Source organism: Protopterus annectens, chromosome 1.part2 (assembly GCF_019279795.1).
Source record: "Protopterus annectens isolate FY-2018-M chromosome 1.part2, PAN1.0, whole genome shotgun sequence".
Classification (NCBI taxonomy): Eukaryota; Metazoa; Chordata; order Ceratodontiformes; family Protopteridae; genus Protopterus; species Protopterus annectens.
The window spans coordinates 176,165,090-176,186,349 of NC_056727.1; the positions used below are offsets into that span (position 1 = coordinate 176,165,090).

Genomic DNA, 21,260 nt, shown 5'->3' on the forward strand with positions numbered 1-21,260 from the left:
CAACTGCTTATAAATATAATTCAACAGCAACATTAACTTATTAATAGATGTCTCAGTCTAGGCGACTCATACAATAATTCAACAGCAATGTTTACTTATTAATTAGATGTCACAGTCTGGGCAACTCAAATTCAACAGCAACATTAACTTATTACTAGATGTCCCAGTGTAGGCAACTCAAAAATGCGCATTAAAGCAGCTAGTAGAACTAATAAGGTGGTTTCCTAATAGTATCTTGTAGCTGTGAATCCAGGCTTCCAATATGTACAGGCTGGTATGTTTTAATAGCTAAGGAGAGAAATTCACCAAGACTTGGAGAAGTGGTAAAGGTCCATTTCCTTGTAATACATTTCCTGGCTACTGTTAATATTGTCCATGATAAGTTTGAATCTGATTTATTTAAAGAAAATGTTTCATCAGCGTTAAGAAAAATTAATGTTTTAGTTAATGTGAAGTTATCTAAAAATAAAGCTGAAAGAAAATCATCAATATCTCTCCAAAATTCCTTAATTTTGAGCAGTCATAGAAAATATGGAACCAGTCTGCATTACATGATGTTAGACATCTCCAGCAAATGATGTTATTCGATTTTTTGAATTTAGCAATTTTGTCAGGAGTTCAAATTGTTCTGTGTAAATACTTCCAAGTAAATACACTACATTCCAATATTGACCCCAAGAAATTAATTTTACTGAAGATAGAATTTTAAGTTTTTCTGTCTGGGAGAGACAATGAGGTAGGCCTTTAGTCATTGTGTTCCATTGCTTAGTTGTTAAAATGGACCTGTAACTTAACAAAATGGTGTATAATTTAGATATTAACTTATCAAACTGTTGATCATTAAATAATATTTCACATATGAGAGCGATTAAGGGAGGTTGATCTAAATATGAAGAGTTCTGAATAATTCTGCATAAGTCTTGAGAATAAGCAATTACACTTTGTACTAATAAGCAGCCTTGTGATGATAAGTTACAGTTTCATAATTTGCTGAAACTGTAAAGTTTCCAAGTCTTTAATACATTGTTTCCAACAAATAAAATGTTTAGTTTCCCATTCATTAAAGATGTTAATGTGAAGTTTATCCGGGAAGTTTTTTGTGATTCTAAAGGGGAATATTAGGTCAAACCAGGATTTGATATTTTATTTATTTTACATTTGTTGACTGGGCTAGTCTAACTGGATATATGTCCATTTTCAGTAGAAGCCCGGGGAGATAAGCTATAAGACATGAATAAAATACAAATACAAATAAATTACAAACTACAAAATCAAAAAAAATTTGTAAGAAAAAAAATAGCAAAAAAAAAAAATAGTAAAACAAATATAATAAAACTAACCAAGCAATGGTAATATGTGCAGTAAGGCATAGAGGTTAGCACTGGGTTTGTAAAGAAGACAAGAGTCTTAGTGCAAAAAGAAGGTACAGGGACTAATTACAGGTAAAGACAATAGTGGAGAAGGAAGTTAGTTGTGAAGTGATTTTACAAGCATTTATTAGAAAAAAAGGTATACAAGGAGAAGTGAAATTATGCCTAATAGGGAGACATGAGAGAAGTATAGTAGGAAGGAAAATGTAACAGTGGATAGTGTGGAGAAGGAAGATGTAACAGTGGATAGTAAGCACAAGATAGGCAAGGTCAAGTATAAAGAGATAGATGGCTAGTCTGGTTTGGTACAGGGGCATAGCCAGTATGATTTGAGGTAAAGTTTAAGTCTATTTTTGAAGAGTGATAAGGAAGTAAGTGAGGAGAGGTCATTAGGGAGAAGATTCCAGGATTTACCTACAGTATAAGAGAAGAGAGAATCCCCAGCCCTGTTATTAGATTTAGAGGTGTGTACAAGAAGTTTGTGTGAGGAGCGTAGAGACTTCAGATTTTTATAGGGGGTAATGAGACTAGATAAACTAGGAGTATTAGAAGTTTTGTAAAGAATGTTGTGGGCAATGGTTAGTTGGTGAAATTTAATCAGGTGTTGTAGTTCTAACCATCCTAGCTGATTTAGATTTATACAATGGTGTGTTCTAAATGGGTTTCCTGTTGCAAATCTTGCAATGTTATTATAGGATGATTCCAATTTGCTGAAGACAGTCTTGGATAGATTTGTAAAAATAGGAGAAGCGTAAAGGAGTGTAGAGATCAAATGAGTGTGAGCTATAGTAATTTTGGCACTAGGAGAAAGAAAGGGTTTAATCCTATAGAGAGTGCCGATTTTTTTGTTGACAGTCTTTATAGTATTGTTGATATGGATGTCGAAGTTCAGATATCTGCATTTTGAGTATATTATTTTTGTAAAGTTGTTAATAATGTTATTTAGATAGTTTAGTTTCATGGGTTTTGTCACATTATATTGAACAGTGTGACTAAGAAGAAACCTTAAGAACTTATTGGAGGGATATTTGGAAGGAATTTTACATGACAGTGAGTTTTCATTCTGTATTATAGCCATATGGAGATCTTTCCAGTTTGAGTTGTAATTTGAGTCAATCCAATTTATTGTGCTTTTAAATAATGATGCTTTGATATATGTTTCCAAGTCAGTGAATCTAATGTGATGTGTATACGCAATCCTGTTTTTGTTTGGGTACCATAGAAAGTTTAATAAAGTTTTATTTATGAGTTTAATATAATTATTTCCAGACTGGGTGTCTAGAGCCAGAACAATATATAACATTTTTGGAAGGAGAGTCATTTTTAACAATTGCAGTCTGACCTCAAATGAAAAAAAAAACATATTGTTCCAGCTACTTATGTATGTATTTACTTGAGATATTATGCTTTTATAATTTGTTTCTCTTGTTTTTTCAAGTTTTTGCATAAGGTTATACCTGAATAGTTTAGTGTATTAACTTGTTCTCCAATAATGCTTTGGTTAACTAGCTGAAATTTCCCTTTGTCATTAAAAATAATATGTTTAGATTTTTGCTTATTAAAGTGGAGGCCTGAAATTTTTTGAAAGTTATTTATTATTGTGTCTAGTTCTAGTAATTATTGATTTGACGTGGCTATGGTAAGCCAAATATCATCTGTAAATAGCACTATTTTTAGAATTGTATTAATTATAAATATCAATGCCTTTGATTTCTTGATTATTTCTTATTGATGACACTAATATTTCTATGACAAGGGCAAATAATACTGGGGATAAAGGGCAACCTTGTTTGGTGCCTTTGGTTATGGGGATATACTTTGAAGTGAAGGGGCTTAATTTGACGTATGCTAAATTATCTTTATAACTATCCTTTATCGTGGAGATGAAAGATACTGGAAAAGAGAATCAAATACCAGTTTACAGGGTCAAATATGTTTTCTATGTCTAGACTCACCAACAAGGCTTCTTCATTTTCTTTAAGAATTCTATTAATGTTAATATTCTTTTGATATTATCATGAGTGTGCCTTTTATGAATAAACTCGGTGTGGTCATTATGGACTAAATGTGAAAGTGCAACCTTTATTTTGTCCACAAATATAGACATAATGATTTTATAGTCATTATTTAATAAGAAACTTGGTCTATACGATTTACATAGCTGCAAATCTTTGTTGGATTTAAGAATAGGGGTAATTAAGGAGTATCTCCAAGAGGGAGGGATCACATTTTTAGTTTGTACTTCAACCAGGGTCTTATGAAGTAAAGATATAATTGAATCTGGAAAAAGCTTATAAATCTCTGCTATGATGCCATCTATGCTGGGAGCTTTGTTAGCTTTTTTGATTTTATTTTTGATGTCATTTAGAGTTATTAATTTCTTGAGAGTTGTACTAAGATTTTCTGGGATGGCATTCAAATTTAAAGTGATTAATTCTTGGGCTGTACCATTTTTGTTTGTATTATCAGAGTTATAATGTTTGGTGAAATTATATCTAAAGGCTCCTAATGTATCTCTGATATCAGAAACTGTCTTATTAGTACCTTCATGTAAAAATGTTAAGATATTATTTGCCTTGGAATGTAATTTTGCTCTTTATGACAAATTGCACATGTGTTTGGGAGTAAGAGCATAAGAGTTTAATTTCATTTTTTCTAGTGCTAAGTTTGTTTTGTGTGCCAAAATATATAGATATTTATTGTTTACTGTGTCTATTTCTTTTTTGTTATTTGAGTTTAATTGTGAAGACTTAGATCTCAAGAAGGTTAAGAGTGTGAGGACACAGATCAATGAAAAGTGGTTGGCACAATGTTTTAAACAAAAAAGGAAAAGTCTTGGATAGTGAAATTGAGGGGATTTTTTCCACCTGGTCTTAATGAACATTTGTAATAATTGTTTAATGGGATTTAATTATTCCATTATGTTTGGATATATAAAATGGGATAAGATTAAGCACTGATGTGTTTTACATTGAAAAAGGCCTGTGGGCCAAAACCGGTCTGTTTTTGTACATTAAAAAGAAATTTGCTCCAGTTGAGTGCTGGCTGTTGGTGTTTTCTTGTTTTGCTTTTTGAGCCTGTGCACCTGCCGTCCATGCAGAGGTTTTGGTTTGGGAAATACTTTAGAGATTCCCTGCAGAATGCTCTGTCAGAGATGCTAGGTGAGCAAATTGGTGAAACTAAGTAAATGATTTTTCTGAGCTGTGATACAGAATCAGAATTGCCTAGACATAGTAAGGCCTTGCTGAGTCTAATTATGGTGGCTTCCAAAAAAAAACAATTACTACAAAATAGAAATCAAAATCTAAACCAACTGTACTAGAAGTAGTGAATATAGTAACAGAGATAAAACAACTGGAATTGGGATCTTTAGAAAAGGATAGGAGCAAATTACATAGGAAAAATGGGAATTGTGGGAACAATACATACAAGGGAGGAATGAGATTTAAAAGAAGGCAGGACTTGAATGAGCTATGTAATGTCTGACTGATAATGATTGGGTAGATTATAAGTGATGTATAATGTCTGCAACTGGGATTATGTTAATATGGTTTGTGATGTAAAATGCTTGCAGCTAGGATTGTGTCAGCATGGTTTGTTTTCATTTATATAACTGCATGATTGGCTATGTCATAAGTGATAATTTAATAAAGATATTCCTTGTTTAAAGAAAAGAAAGAAAGAAAGAGGTTTTGTGTAAGATGCCACCAAGAAAACCAGTGGCCCTTGCTTGGGATCTTAATTTTGTGTTAGAGAAGCTAACACTTGCTCCATCCGAACCAGCTAATCTGGCTGACTTTAATTTCTTAAAATAGAAAACAGTTTTAGTGATTGCTCTGACCTCTGCAAGATTACCTGAGTTGCAAGCCATTATGGTGAGTCAAAGATTTCTCATTTTCCATAGGAATAGGGTTTTTTCAATAACTAATCCTTCTTTTATGCATAAAGTGGTATCCAAGGCATCTTTAACCAAATGGTCCATCTCCCCGTTCTCTTTCCTGAACCTAAAAATGAAGAAGAAAGGATACTCCATACCTTGGATGTCTGCAGACAACTCAGGTACTATCTTGACAAAACTAAAGCTTTCAGATCTTTGGATCTAGTGTTCATTTCTTGTGAAGGTAAGAAGCAGGGACAAACTTTGTCCAAACAGACTATTTCCAAATGGTTGTCTAAGGCTATTACTTTTTTGTTATACTCCTCATATTAAAACTATTGTAGGCAAGGTAAAGGCCCACTCTACCAGGGCCTTGGCTTCATTTATGACTTTTTGGAAAGGGTTGGATTCTCCAGATCAAGATTTGCTAGGACCATTCTCCAGGGGTTCCTGGACTCTTTCACTCCACCTCCCAAATTTAGTTAGCTAAGGTAGTTTACCCCAATAACTAAGGCTACTGCATCAGTGATCAATATGATGAACACAGTACAGTTGTGCAAGTAAAACTTATCGTAACAGTAAATGTTCGAATGATCAGTACTGCAGTAACCTCTCACTGTCTCCACCCTCCTTGTTTTTTGGTGTGATTTTATGCCAGGGTGTGGACATTTATTATTTGTTGTTCCAAGCGTTGTCCTTTCAGGGCTTAGCCTCCCTGTCTTCTGCTTGCAGGAAAGCTCTGAAAGGCTTTGCTCCTAAAATTGTCTTTTTGTCAGCTCAGCTACAGCTGTCTGACAGTTTTGGGCACGTATAAGGTGCCCAAAAGCCTCAGAAGCTAGCCAGCTTGTTATATCCTTGGCAAGGTATAACCCATATAGCTTAGGCTACTGCAGTTTTACTTGCTCAACTGTACTTTTTCAGGGATACCTATTTTTAATATATGTAAAATGGGTGCACCCCTTAAGTAAAAAAAAAAAAAACACAGTCAAATTTTAAGGTTTTGTTGGAATATAACAAAAATGTAAATAATGTAGGTAATGAAATTAGTATGTGGTGTAAGTGGTATAGATATATTAATCAGGGATCCCATTTGTTATTAGAAGGAGGTTTGTTTACTACTACCATTAAACTTAATTGCAGTACTGAGAGGGTGGTGTATTGTTCCACCTGTGAGTCTTGCAATAGTTTTAATGTTAGTAAAACTAAAAGAAGATTTAGTGAACATATAAGTGAACACATCAGCAGTGCCTATAGAATTAAAAATATAGTGAATGCTTTAGCAAAGCATTCAGGTGAGTTTTCATCTTTTAAAAAGTTTTAATTTTTATGTTAGTTATGTACAAGACGATTGTATGGGTGGGGACATTAATAACATGTTGGAAGTACTTGAACTGAAATGATAGATAAAACTGAAGGCTGGATGTCCTCTGGATTTAAATGAACTTTTAAATATTAAAAGTGTTTTAAAGCAAAAATTGAGTATTCATCTTTTAAATCTTAGATCTTTGTTAGTCTACTCTGTCCTCATTTCGGTGATGTGTGCCCACTGACTAGGTCCTCTTCTTAAACACATGGACTAATCCTCCACTCACCCGCCTGAAAGAATTTTCCTCCCTCAAGAGATTGCTCTGGAGGCAGACAGTCCCATTTATCTCAAGTTCTGTCTATTGTCCCCTTCTTAAATACACTGATTAAACTTCCACTCACCCACCTGGAAGAATTTTCATTCCTAAAGAGATTGTTTTGGTGGCGGACAGTCACATTTATCTAAAGCTCTAGCTATTATATGACCTTTTAATTCTGTTTAGCTTACCAGTCGTTAGGACTAGGTTTGGCTGTAGCACATCACCATGACTCTCCCCAGTCAACCAAAAGTAATTTAAGTAAAACAAATTGTCTACAGAGAGCTGTTGACGATTAGCTGCTATAAGCTTAACTGGCTGCAATACAAAGCAAGGAACTTACTGATTGTTTTTCTTTGGCTATTCTCCACTGAATCCTTGCCAGGGTTGCACCGTTACCTTACACTTAGGTAATCTCTGGATATCTAATGAGGTTTTATGCTGACTCCCACTTCCCATGATGTCTTGTGGCCTCTAAAACTCACTCTTTGGAGTTCTGTGCCATCTTTGTTAGTCTACTATGCCTTGGTTTGGGTGATGTGTGCCCGCTGACTAGGTAATGTAAGCTGTTGATAATTGTTGTCTTTTCTTTTATTTCTCTGTTTTTTCAAATAGGTTACAGGAATTACCTGTACCTGCCTGTATGCATGTATATTTATCAAGAGGTTCATAATTTTTAGAATGTACCAGCATGCGGATAACATTGCAGGCTGGTGTGACATTTATAGCAATATTTCTGTTTCAAGTCTTTGCACATCAGTGGTCTGTGTTGTTTTATGTATATACTGCATATTATTCTCTTCTACTCGTTACATTATTAGCATTTCCCAAGCTTGATACCATACTGGGAATTGCGTGACACTGCAGATGTTTTTGTATGAATACAAGGGTTCTTAGTGAGAATAGTATAGTAATTCTGCATACTCTAATGCAACCTTGTTTGCCATATACTTATTCATGACCCTGAACGCCATATGATATTTATGTCCTACTCTAACTACTTTCCTTAACAGACTTTATTTTATTGATTTCCCAGTAGTGTTTGGTGGGATTTGGGTCTAGAATACTGCTCGATTTATCATTATTGCCTCGCTTTATACTGTTTGACTTTAGAGCTTCATTTTAGCCCATATTGGTGGGAAGTAGGTCCTGTTTTACTGCTAGATTTTTCTAATGTGTCTCACATTGTACTGTTTGCATTTAGAGCTTAATTTAACCAATATTTATGTAAAGTAAACCTATACATGCTTACTGTATTGTAGGTATTTGTTTTCTGCCCTCTTTGCTAGTGTTCTTGTAGTAAGTTTGGTTATTTGTTCTACCTATTCTTTGCAAAGGTGTACTGTTCTTAACTGTGCATTTATACTGTTGCTATACTGTTAACAGCCTTTATTATTGGTACGTCCTGTTCTCATCTCTCTCTCGCTGAATTGCTTTCGAGTGCTTTTTCTTATTTTTTTCTTTCTGCATACTTGTGTTTCATTTCCATTGCGTTTCCCTTCTGCCCTCTCTCTATACTAATTATTTTCACCTTACTTCTCCTTCTACCTTTCTCTTCCTACCCTATCCCCTGCTCTTCTTTACTTAGACCCTGTCCTGATAATTCCTGCATTCAACCTTTGTCCTCTTTTTTTCTCCTTTTTCTAGGTCCCTTTCTTAAACACATGGACTAAACCTCCACTCGCCCATCTGAAAGAATTTTCATCCCTCAAGAGATTGCTCTGGTGGCGGACAGTCCCATTTATCTCAAGCTCTAGCTATTGTATGTTTATACGACCTTTTACTTCTGTTTAGCATACTAGTTGTTAGACCGGGTTCGGCTGTAGCACATTACAGTGACGCTCCCCTGTCCCCCTTTTTTTTCCCATGTTAAAGCAGACCCTGTCGAACTTTGCCTTCATATCACTAATTTAGCTTCAAGTGGTCCCTGTAACTTCAGTAGAACTCCAGACTCCCCCTCTTTACTGCATTCATCTCTACACTCCCCACTCTGTCATATGTTTGCTAGCCGCGTTGCATTCGTGTAACTGTAATCCTAGCAAAACCTTCTGAAAAAGTATAACAATCAACCAAAAGTAATTTAAGTACAGACAATCCTCAGGTTAAGGACGAGACATGTACATATGGTTGTTATTAAATGTCACTTAGTCAAATGTTTGCCTCAGTCTAGTATTTATTTTACTTTTCTTTGCATATAAAACACTTTAGAAACACTTCCAAACAAAAAAAAGTAAATATAATACTGTATACTGTAGCTATGCTTTCTTGCTTCCTATGAGCTATGCTTCCTTACTTCCTATCAACAAAGCTGGTTTAAGACATCTTGTTATTAAATTCAGTGTTTATGAGGGCTTCTTCACACACACACACACACACACACACACACACACACACACACACACACACACACACACACACACACACACCTCTCAACTGTACAGATTTTTGCAGAAAGTCCAGATTTTTGCCTCATATTTTTGGTCCATTTTTCATAAAATTGTGGTTGTTTAGCAAAATTCTCTCAGCTGTACAGATTTAAGCAGAATGCCCAGATTTTTGGCTCATATTTTTGATCTGTTCCTCATAAAAATCCGTGTTTTTCTGACAAATTACCGGGATGATCTGAGGACTGAAGTTACTAAATAATGACATACATTTGAGTTTCAGACTTCAAATCCTACAGAAAATGTATGTTAAAACAAATCCTGTTACTCTAGCAACTTTCTAAGCTTATAAGTGTAATATTTAAAATGTGTCCCTATTTTTGGGCCTTTGACCCCCGTTTTGTCAGTCTTTCTCCAGATTTCTAGCACTAACAGGTTGATAGGTATGTTTAAAGACAGAAGTTAGAAACTAATGATAGACATTTGAGTTTCAGAATCCATACCCTTCAGAAAATGCATGCTAATGCAAAACCTGTTATTCTATCAACTTTCTAAGTTTGTAAGAGCAATATTTATTACAATTGTCCCTATTCTGGGTATTTGTCTCACTTTTATTTATGGCTTTATGGCTTTGTCCAGATTTCTTGCTCTAGGTGTTTTAGAGGTAATTTACACACACACACACACACACACACACACACACACACACACACACACACACACACACACACACACACACACACACAGTCACTTCCTCATTCATACCTGCATTCACTCACACATTGCTCTCGCTCTCCCGACCTCACACATACACACAGTCTCTTCTTCATTCATACCTGCATTCACTCACACATCGCTCGCACTCTTCCAATCTCTCATGCACACAGTCACTTCCTCATTCATACCTGCATTGACTCACACATCGCTCTCTCTGGATCTCACACACACAGTTACTTCCTCATTCATACCTGCATTCACTCACACATCGCTCTCACTCTTCCGATCTCTCTCTCTCTCACATATACACAGACACACACAGACAGACAGATTTGGGCAGCTTTGACAATTTTATTTTTTTTAACGTTGTTTCTGACATTGCGGCAGCCTGTTCATATCTGTGGGTTGTCCGCTTGTCGGAAGTCCATAACCTGGGGACTACCTGTAAAACAAATTGTCTGCAGAGAGCTGTTGATGACTAGCAGCTATAGATTGAAATGGCTGCAATAGAAAACAAGGAACTTACTGATTGTTTTTCTTTGGTTACTCTTCACTGAATCCCTGCCAGGGTAGCCCCGCATATCAATTGCATTTATACTCTACCCATAAAGCCACTCACCCTTTCCCCTCCCCCTCTCCCTGCAATTCATCATTTCACCATTAACTACACAGTATCTCTGAAATCCCACCCACTACCTCACTGTACTGCCACCTAATCCCTTCCTTAAATCATACTACTTTACCGACCTTTATACTTTACTAACCTAACTTCTGTTCTACGTACCTTTATATTTTATAAATCTCATCTTTTGTACTCTACACACCAGGTATCCTCCCCACACCCTCATATCCTTCCAGGCAAAATGCTACATCTACTTCTATCTCTAACACTGTTTACTCTTCTCTCAATCTCCACATCCTACCATCATTGCCTACCTTGCCCCTGCCAAGGCTGTGCCCTTCCATACCCACATTGTCATTCCCTAATAACCCACTGATTCCCTATTATATCCTCTCTTTTTCTCATCATATTACCTATCTACACAAAATTAAGATATCTCCTGAGCACCCCCCCCCAAACCTAAAGCCAAATGTTTTTATTTCAACCCTCTCCTCTCTAGTAATAAATTTGAATATCTAACTTGTTTCTGTCAGGGCTTATACACCTCAATCGAGGCCGTACCGCCAACTCCACTCATCCACCCAATCCTGAAATTTCGTCCTCTCTCCACAGATCAGCCCCCAATCTTATACTACCACAAATACCAAAAGCATCAAAATCATACCTCTCAGTATCTGTAGTACTCTAAACAAAGTCACTGAGCTACATTCCTAGATATCACTTCACACCCCAGATATTCTCTCCATCTCTGAAACATGGATAAAACCCCACATATCTGACAGTGAAATCTTACCCCATCTTCCGCCAAGACAGACCCCATCTTTTGCCAAGACAGACCCATGAAAAAAGGAGGAGGGGTAGCTATACTATACTCCGAACATCTCTTCCTCCATCTCCTACCTTACACTCCTCCTAGTTTTCATCCAGCTGAAATGCTCATTGTCAACTGTAATTTGAACAATCAAAAAAAATTGCCATCTCTACCATTTATATACCTCCTGGCAACAAAATCCTACCCTTGAACTCTTTCTCGCATGGATCTCACAAACCATGCCCTATGAAACCATCATATTAGATGATGTAAACATTGATTGGAATACTCTGTCCTCTAACTCTCCCAATGCTAACATTAACCTATATGGCTTTTCCCAGTTCATCACCTCCCCTACTCATACTAATCAACAATCCAATAGTAGCACTACCCTTGACTGGATTCTCACTTCCCATCCTGACCACTAACATAACCCCTCCACTCTCAATGACTCTCTTAGTGATCACCTCCCTACTTCCATCCAGTGCCACTCCTCCCAAACATCTAAATCACACATATATAGAGAGACTGTTGTAACCTATCAAACTTCAACTCTGACATATTCAATCAAATTCTCTTCACCATCAACTGGTCTTTTCCTTTTGACCTCTCCCTTGAAGAAGCCATTCTAAAGTTTAACACCATCTTCCGTAACACTCTTAATTCCTTGACTCCATTAAGAAAATAAGGATTAAAACCAACTGGGTAAGTAAAGAAACTCTCCCTCATGCACAGAAGAGCCAGTGCCTGGAAAACCTGGCGTAAACTCAAAACTCCTTCCAAGTCTCCAGCTCTATAAGGAACTTCAAAATTTAACTAAAAAACAAATTAACCTAGACAAAAAAACATTTTGTCTTAATCCACAGAAACACCCTCATTCTAACCCTGAAAATTCTGGAGTACTATCAACAAACTCTTACACCCAGGGAAACCCATCTTCTCCTAATCCATCCGCTAACAGATTTCCTCTCAAAATTGCCACTCTTCTGAACTCCTTTTTTATTATCTCCATACAGAAATTAAGAAGATCAAGCACAAATACCTTCCCTGACACCTCTCCCCACCCTCCTATGCAACTTCTTTCTCCCTTAAACCTATCCCCACTTCTTATATCAGATCACTCCTTAATAAACTTAAATCCTGCTCCCCTTCTGCTGATAACGTGTGACCTCTCTGCCTCAAGCTAGCAGCTTCCTCCATTTCCTATCCTGTTCTCTGTTCTAGTCAGTCAGTCAATTCAGGAAGATCTTGTCCCTGACATCTGAAAGAAATTCTAATTCTATGTTATTCCCCTACATAAAGGAGAAAACTCCACTGACCCCTCTAATTTCAGGCCTATTGCTATTCTATCTTCCTGTTCTAAAATTCATGAAAAATCCATACATAAACAACTCATTACTCATCTCATTCAAGAAAACCTCCTCACCCCCACACAACATGTTTTCCATCCTCATCACAGCACCACTACCACACTAATATATTGTACTCATTCTATCTCTACATCTATTGACAATAGCAAGTTAGTCTCATGCCTGTTGCTTGACCTCTCTAAAGCCTTCAACACTGTCTCACCCAGCCTCCTTCTCTCCAAACTAGCTTACTTTAATCTTTCCAACTCTCCCCCTAACTGGTTCTCTGATCTAATAAACTTCAATCAGTTAAATGGCTCTCTGCAACTTCCCTATTCCTCTCCTTTCAAACTGGGGTCCCCCAAGGTTCCATCCTGGGGCCCCTGTTATTCAACATATTTACCAATAATCTCTACCAATCCTGCCCACACTCCACACTAGTATAATGGTGATCTGGTGATTTACCTCACCTACTCACCCAAGAATCTTTGCACTCTGGTGAAAGATGGCTCACAACCAACCAACTTCTACTTAACCCCAACAAAATTAAACTTCTTCTCTTCCTCCTCAAGTCTTTCCAACACTTTAAATCCACATACTCAGTTTCCTCACCAAATAACACTACTATAAAAGTTGAATCTCACACTAAACTACTCGGGATTTTCATAGATGATTAACTTAAATTGAACATCCACATCAATAATTGCATTAAAAAACACCAAAAACCCGGACTACTTTACAGAAACAAAAAGTTCCTAACTGAAGAATTTAAATTGTCCTTAGCTCATGTCTACCTACTCCCTACCCTATTATATGCTACCCCAATTCTAACTAATCTAAAAAAGAATCTGTCTACTAAACTTGAGCTCATTTACAATAAAATGTTTAGGTTTGCCAGTAACCTTCCATTTCATTCACACTTCTGCCTTTCTTTAAAAAAAACTTCACTGGCTAGAATTAAAACATCAACTCCTCCTGCTACAGCTTCATCTGACTCACTCTATCCTTCACCGACCCCTAGCCTGTCCTACTCTGGTAACTGTTGTCACCCTCTATGTTCCTAATCATGAACTACACAGCTCGGACCAACGTCTCCTTCAAATTTACAAACCCAATAAATCCATTGGCAAACTACTTTATAGTCACTCAGTTACCTCTGTCTGGAACAAACTACCTCTCTATATCCGATCATTTAATAACGCAAACTGTTTCAAACTAGCATTAAAGGAATACCTGTTAAACTCCTGGACCTGCTCCTGTATTGATCCTACTTGAATTCTAGCACCTCTGCCTCTGTTCTCCTCTGTCCTTAGTTTTTCTGTCATCGTATTTCCAGACTATGTGTAATATATTAAATCATCTAGCCTCAGCACTGAACCCTCAGAGGTTCTTCTCGTTGTTTTTTCAATTCTGCCTCTACAATCCACTTCTCAGACTATTTCTATCTCTCTAACAGGCCTCCTTGCAATTGTAAATAATTTACATCTACTGTCTTATTTCACTCCATTGACTTTTTCTGATTGTCAACATCAGTGGTGCAAATGTCTTTTATTTTTACTAAGTTTGTTACCTTAATATTGTTATGATTTATAACCTGATTTTGTGTGACATACCTCTCTTCAATGTATTTCTACAAACCTTTGTACGGAGCTTCTTTTTAACTATATATAAGACAAAACTACATTCCTCCTACGTTAATATGTCTAATACTTACTGTATTTTAACATTTTTATTGGCGCTTTTCTCCTTGGGCCTCTGCTGAAAAAGGGCATCTGCCCAGTCAGACTAACCCACTTAACAAATGTCAAATAAATAAATAAAAGGTTTTCATTTTTTATGTTGAATTATGTACAAGATAATGGTATAGGTGGGAACATTAATAACATTTTGGAAATACTTGAATTGAAATGTAAATAAAAATTGAATGCTGGATACCCTCTAGATTTAAATGGACATTTAAATGTTAACAACAAATAATGGTGCTAAAATATAAAGTGTTGATTTTATATATAATATGTAGTATTGTATTTGTTTTGTACAAAAATGTTTCCGTTGTATACATAGTGGTTTAATCAACATATTTGATAATATATTGTTTTAATTGATTTGGGTCATGTGACGTATTTAAATGGGTGAACTGTAATTTTTCTCAGTTGTGAAGAAGTCCAATAAATTCTGTTGTAAAATTTACCTCCAGTCCTTTCACTGTCTTTTTTTATTAGCGTTAGTAGTTGTGAGTTTATATTACTGAACCATACCTTTCAACTGTACAGATTTTCACAGAATGTCCAGATTTTTGCCTCATATTTTTGGTCCGTATTTCATAAAATTGTTGTTTTCTGGCAAATTAGTGGCAAATTATTAAAGGCCGATGTTAGAAAATAATGACAGACATTCGAGTTTCAGACTTCATTCCCTTCAGAAAAATGTGCTAATGCAAAACCTGTTATTCTATCAAATTTCTAAGTTTGTAAGAGCAATATTTAAAAATTGTACTTATTTTTGGACCTTTATCCCACTTTTATTTGTGGCTTTGTCCAGATTTCTTGCTCTAAGAGGTTGAGAGGTGTGCTGAAGACAGGATTTGTTTGACAAATAACTGTAACCTCAGAAGATTATAGCAGCATTTTTTTGCAATTCTTATGTCCAATGTGCTTGCTGACGATCAAGGTGCCACCAGTATTCTTTTGTTCCCAATCCATGGAGCTAGAGCAGTCTGTGGCATGGCTGTTACTCACACAGCTATGAAGTGATATTTTTATACCCTTGATGGCATAGCAGCAGTTTGGAGATGCAGAGCCTAATCTCACCTCTTTAGTGGTAATATATGCATCCTCTTTACTGCAAGGCCTCACTACATCCTGCCGCATATGCATCTCACACACACACACACACACACACACACACACACACACACACACACACACACTCACACACTCACTCACTCACTCTCCTATTGCTGTCATCACAAGTTTGATAAGAAAAGCCTACATTTCCAGTCTAGCTGTGGTCTGCCACAGCAAGCCTTTACTTGCTGGGAGTGATCACAACAAGCTACGATCCACCAGCTACTTCCCCAAAGCCAGACATGCCAACAGGTGCTTCATCCCACTCTCTCTACCTGGCTGCTCCAGCACGAGCTGCTATTCAGATTGGGTCATCTGGGTTGTAGTCTGGGCTTAATCCCATAGTACCACAGGATGGACTCTTAGGTGGGTGTTTCTTTAATTGTATGAAAAGTAATGCATGTCTGACATGGCTTGAGTATGTTATTGGCATGCCTATATACATTTGGATTAGTCCATCTCCAACCTTTCCCTGTGCTCTATCCATGATCATGTTGCACCTTACCACTGGAAGCAAAGCCTTCATACACTTAAAGGATACAAGACCCTCACTATCATCTCAAGCCTACAGAGATACATACACTTTAAAGGTTCATGTGAATGTCTGAGAGTCCTTCCACTCTAACCCATAGTCTTATCTAATAGATGAGTACGTGATTGTACTTATCTAACAGTCTGCATTCTTTTATCCCTCAGTAAAGTCACATCCTTGTCTATTGCTCTCCAGATTTCTGCTACATATTTTAATCACAGCTTTACTTCCTTAGGAATGTTGTTCCTTATGTCTACCTCTTCTTTGAAAATAAATGCTTTACATTGCTTTGCTCTATTTTTGATTTTTTTTTTTTTTATTCAATGTATGCTTGTTATTATTGCATATTTGTTTTTAAATACTTTCCCATTAGATTTAAAAAATCCATTGTATTATGTACAATTTAAATTTTCCTTAAGGATATACATATGAAACTAGTATAATACTGCTTTCTATGGTGTGGCTTCTGTGTATCATTTAAAGAGATTATTTTAGTGTTCTTTCATTTCCTACCCATTAGCCTGTCATGCTGTCAGGCCCTGTTGACTGTCCACACTGCCATCATTTTTTAAGCACCTTTATTGAACTATCACTTGTGACACTGGCAAACTTACATTTATATAAAAGTAATCAAACCATATTAACAAGTTTAAATTTACAAACATTATACATCAAATATATTGTTATATATCCTATAATCTAAACAACCTGACTTAAGTTATTAATTTCCTCCCTTTTCTTAAATCTCATTCCTCCTCAAAACATTTTTCTGCATGTATAGTACCCACAATTTCTGTTTTTTCTATGTAATTTACTGCTACCCTTTTCTAAAGATCCCACTTCCTGTTCTTTTATCTCTGTTACAATATTCATTACTTCAAATACAGTTGGTTTAGATTTTGATTTCCATTTACTAGTAATTGCTTTGTTGGCAGCCACCAGAATTAAACTTAACAAGGCCTTACTAGGCTAGGCAATTCAGATTCTGTATCCCAGCTCAAAAAAATAATTCCTTTAGATTAATTTGCCCACCTGGTATTCCTGACAGAGTACTCTGTATGGAATTTTTTTTTTAAATCTGCCAACTTATTATACTCCAAAAAGATATGTTCCCAGTTACCTCTTTCTTCCCCATCACACTTCCAACATTTGCCATCTACCTAAGGAAAACATCTTTGGAGTCTGCTTGGGTTATAAAAGCAGCGATGCAAGCACTTTCTGGCAAAAATCATAAATCTTCTAGACTTTGTTACATATTTGGGAGCCATAAATATGTCCTTCCATTTATTTGTGATTTACATATTTAATCTCTCTTCCCTATCTTTCCTGACCTCCCTGATTCCTATAGTTATCATGTGATGTTGTATATGCCGTACCAATTATCCCTTTTTTAACAGTAGCCTCTGTTCTAGATACATTTAAAATCTCAGCCAGTGCAGATCTTTCAATTAGGATTCCCTTATCTCTTTGTCTTTGTCTGTACTCTGATATCAATCCCTGATGGGGAATGCAGGTCACTAGCCTGTGATCTAAATGTCTTCTTGGCCTCTTTCCATTCTATTACCTTTCCTTGTCTAATTATTTGTTCCCAATACCCTGATTCCTTTGCCAGCCCCATCTTTTTTTTTTCACTCAACCCCTAATCGCAGTCATCCCTATTGGCAGAACCTCCTTTAACCATTCCTGTGTTGGCTTAGTTCTTAGTATACTTTCTGCTACTTTATGAATGTAATTTTCAGTCTTTTTAATTCCTCCAAATCTTTTGGGTTTCTAATACCATTCCTGTGCCTCTGTCCAGCTCTGTCCCTCCCAGGCTGTCATTCCTAAGTCAAAGTATGATTAAAGTTCATGAAATTAGTATTGTTTCAATCTTTGATGTCAGCCAGTAGTGCTCTTCGCAGCACCCGCAATGTGCCCAGTAATGATCCTTTCTTCAGTTGGTATGGAGTTACATGTATTGGTATTATATCTAAATATGATTGTAAATTCTTTTTTATAAGCCCCGTTGCTCCTACTACTATTGGAACTGTATGGGTATCTTTCTTCCACATTGCTCTTGTTTCTGCCTGCAGATCCTGATATTTTATGACTTTGTGTCTGTCTGTACGCAAAACAGTGTAGTCACTGGGTGTGGCAATTTCAGTGATCAATACTGCTCTTGTCTTCTTTTCTTGGACCACTATATCCAGTTTTCTAGCATCTATGTTTTGAACTGTTGATAATGGATGATCCCATGTGATGTAGACTTTTTAATTTTCTATGATGCTTTGTGGCTCATGTTTCCAGTGTTTTTCAGCCACTTCGATACCATAATGTTTGCACAATCCCCATTGCAACAGTCTCGCCACATTATTATGCCTTTCAGTATATAGTCCTTATTAGTATGTCGCAACCAGCAACAAGGTGTGCAACTGTTTTCAATTAGGTTTTACAAAACCTACATTTGTCTGTTTGTCCCATATGTTCAATGGACTTTATAAACCAACGTGTACACAGCCCACTATCTTGGGCTGCCAATATTAACCTTTCATCTCTTGGTTTGAATTCACCTCTCCTTAACCATTCCTGTGTTTGTTTCTGATCAACATGAGGTTTTTCTAGAAGTTTTCTATACTTGCAATTATATTTATGCTTTTTCCACATTTCTTGCCTTCTCATCTGATCCTTCACCTTATATTCTTTCTTTTGTTTTTTGGCACATTCAGTTCCTGCCTGATTTTTATCTACTTCTAGTTTGATTTCCATTCCTGCTTGATGCCGATAAGCTTCCACTAGATTAAGCAGAGAAGTCATCGTAGATTTTTTTCTCCTCATGTTTCAAAACTTTCACTACGTTTGGGTTTTGTGAGGTCAGAAGATATGTATGGAGTCCCACGATTGCAGATATTTACATATAATTAATTTCAAGAAGACCCATCCCTCCTTTGGAATGGGTAAAATATAATCTTGGTATGTGCTGATTTTTATAAATCATTTGGTGAGCAGGAAGCATCCTTCTTGTTTTCCTGTCTAATCCAATTTTCTGTATGACTATTGCTTTTCTTCTTAAGGATCTGTATCCAAAATCCATTCTTCCCTTATTTATTGAATTACCCCTCTACTTTATCGTCATCATCATCCCTTTCCACTTTGAATTATAGATTTCTGCTTGTGTTATGCATAAGAACCTTAACTGTGTAGCTTTAAAATGGGTCTATACTGTAACATCGAATATTTAACAGTTCAAATCACTAAAGGTCGACCCTTAGTGATCGAACTGTTAAAACATCGAATGTTCCGAAAAAAAAATAAAAACAACAAAAAAAAAAACCCTAAATGGTGTAGGCAGGGGGGCAAGCCCCCTGCACCCCCCACATAGGGAGCTGCGCCCCCAACACTCCCCACTACTTAAATATACCAACTCCAAAACCGCACTACATTGAAGTAAACAGAAATTTCCCCTTATGAAGATTTCTGTTTACCTCTTCGATGTTCTGCGGTTTTGTTACTCTCGCGTTGACAATGTCAGATTCGACATTGTCGGTTTTTGAGGATTCAATATATAGACCCCTTTAAAATATTCAGTTCAAATCAATTAATCCTAAACCTTCTTGTTCTGTTGGGAGGATCAACTTATCCCAGTTGGCTCTTGCCCTCTTCCCCTCTCAAATTAAAACCTTCAACTCTTTGTTAATTACTGTCCACAACTTCTTCTGTGGTTGATAAAAATATGCCTGACCTGTGTATAAAACTAAAGGGACTAAAAGCTCTTTTACTGCCTGTGTCTTGATATTTATAGGCAAGAGGTTCCATTTTTTCTCAGTTTTTGTAGTAGCCTTCATTTGGTTTCTTCCACTTATTAGCTGTCATAACCAAATCCTTTTTAATCCATACTGCTAAATATTTAATTCTATTGTGTCCCCATAAGTATGGGTATTGCTGGACCAATTCAAGTGTGGGTACAGAGTTTATAACTATAACTTTTGTTTTATCTTTATTAATTTTATATCCCAAACAAAAAAGAATTGTATCAGAGTATTTCACAACACTGAGATATCCTTTTCTGGTTTCATCAAGTACAAAAATAGTATCATCTGCAAATAAAGCCACCTTTACCTGAATACCATGCCAGTTATATCCTTGAATTTCTGAGTCAATTATTGTCTTTGCCAGTGGTTCTAAATACAATGCAAATAATAAAGGGGATGTGGACATCCCTGCCTTGTTCCTCTGTTCAGACACAGCTTTTCAGAGAAGAACTGTCTCACTTTGATTTTTTTCCTCCAATCCCTCATATAACCTTCTAATAAATGTTATTATTGTATGAGGAAATACAAATGCCTCCATTGCCCCACTCATAAAATTCCAGCTTACTGTGTCAAATGCTTTCTCTGCATCAAGACCCACCAATAACAGCAGTGTTTTCTTATATTCTGCTTCCCTCTGGATTATCATTGTTCTATTAATGTTGTCAAATATTTGCCTCCCCTCCACAGAACCATATTGGTCCATATCTATCAATTTTGGCATCACTTTTGCCATTATCTTAAAACCAATCTTTTGCTTTTGTCAGCCTGATGTCACACTAAGCCTAACAAATGACCCTTCAAGTTTACTGGGCAGTATGGTATTTAGGCTAATACTTACACAAGCCAGGGAGCAAAGAGTTGAAGTGAAGCCCAGAACATTCATGGTGCCATCATCCATTCAATGTTACCAGTTAATATACCTTGCTGGGACATGGCATGTAGTCTTCATAAGGAGTTGTGCTTTTGATCCCCATATTCCTAATGGTAATGTGCTGCCATAAGTTCCATGCAGCATCAGATTATGAAAATACATGACACCCACTCAACCTTAACTAGGTTTTTGTATTGTGGCACTAGTTCTCTCTCCCTTGCAGAAGACAGTGGGCCTTTGGTCACACAACCTTCTTATCTAATTCAGCCATTCCTACAACCAGTGCTCATTTGCAAACCTTGATCACTAGTGAACAAATAGGCACCTGCCTCTACACCAGAAGAACAGATCTCTAATTAACAAAATTCTGAATTGTTTATTTACAAAAAGTGAGAAATGAGGAGAGCTGCTCATCTTAAATGTGAGTATATTCTTTTTTCATAGAATGAGGTATTATTTATCATGAATATG

At 36.4% G+C, this 21,260-nt stretch overlaps 1 protein-coding gene across 4 annotated transcripts in view; it reads left to right on the forward strand.

Moving 5' to 3' along the window:
* Positions 1-21,260, forward strand: part of TATDN3 (TatD DNase domain containing 3) — a 599,941-nt gene that overhangs the window by 578,241 nt on the left and 440 nt on the right. The window lies entirely within an intron of this gene.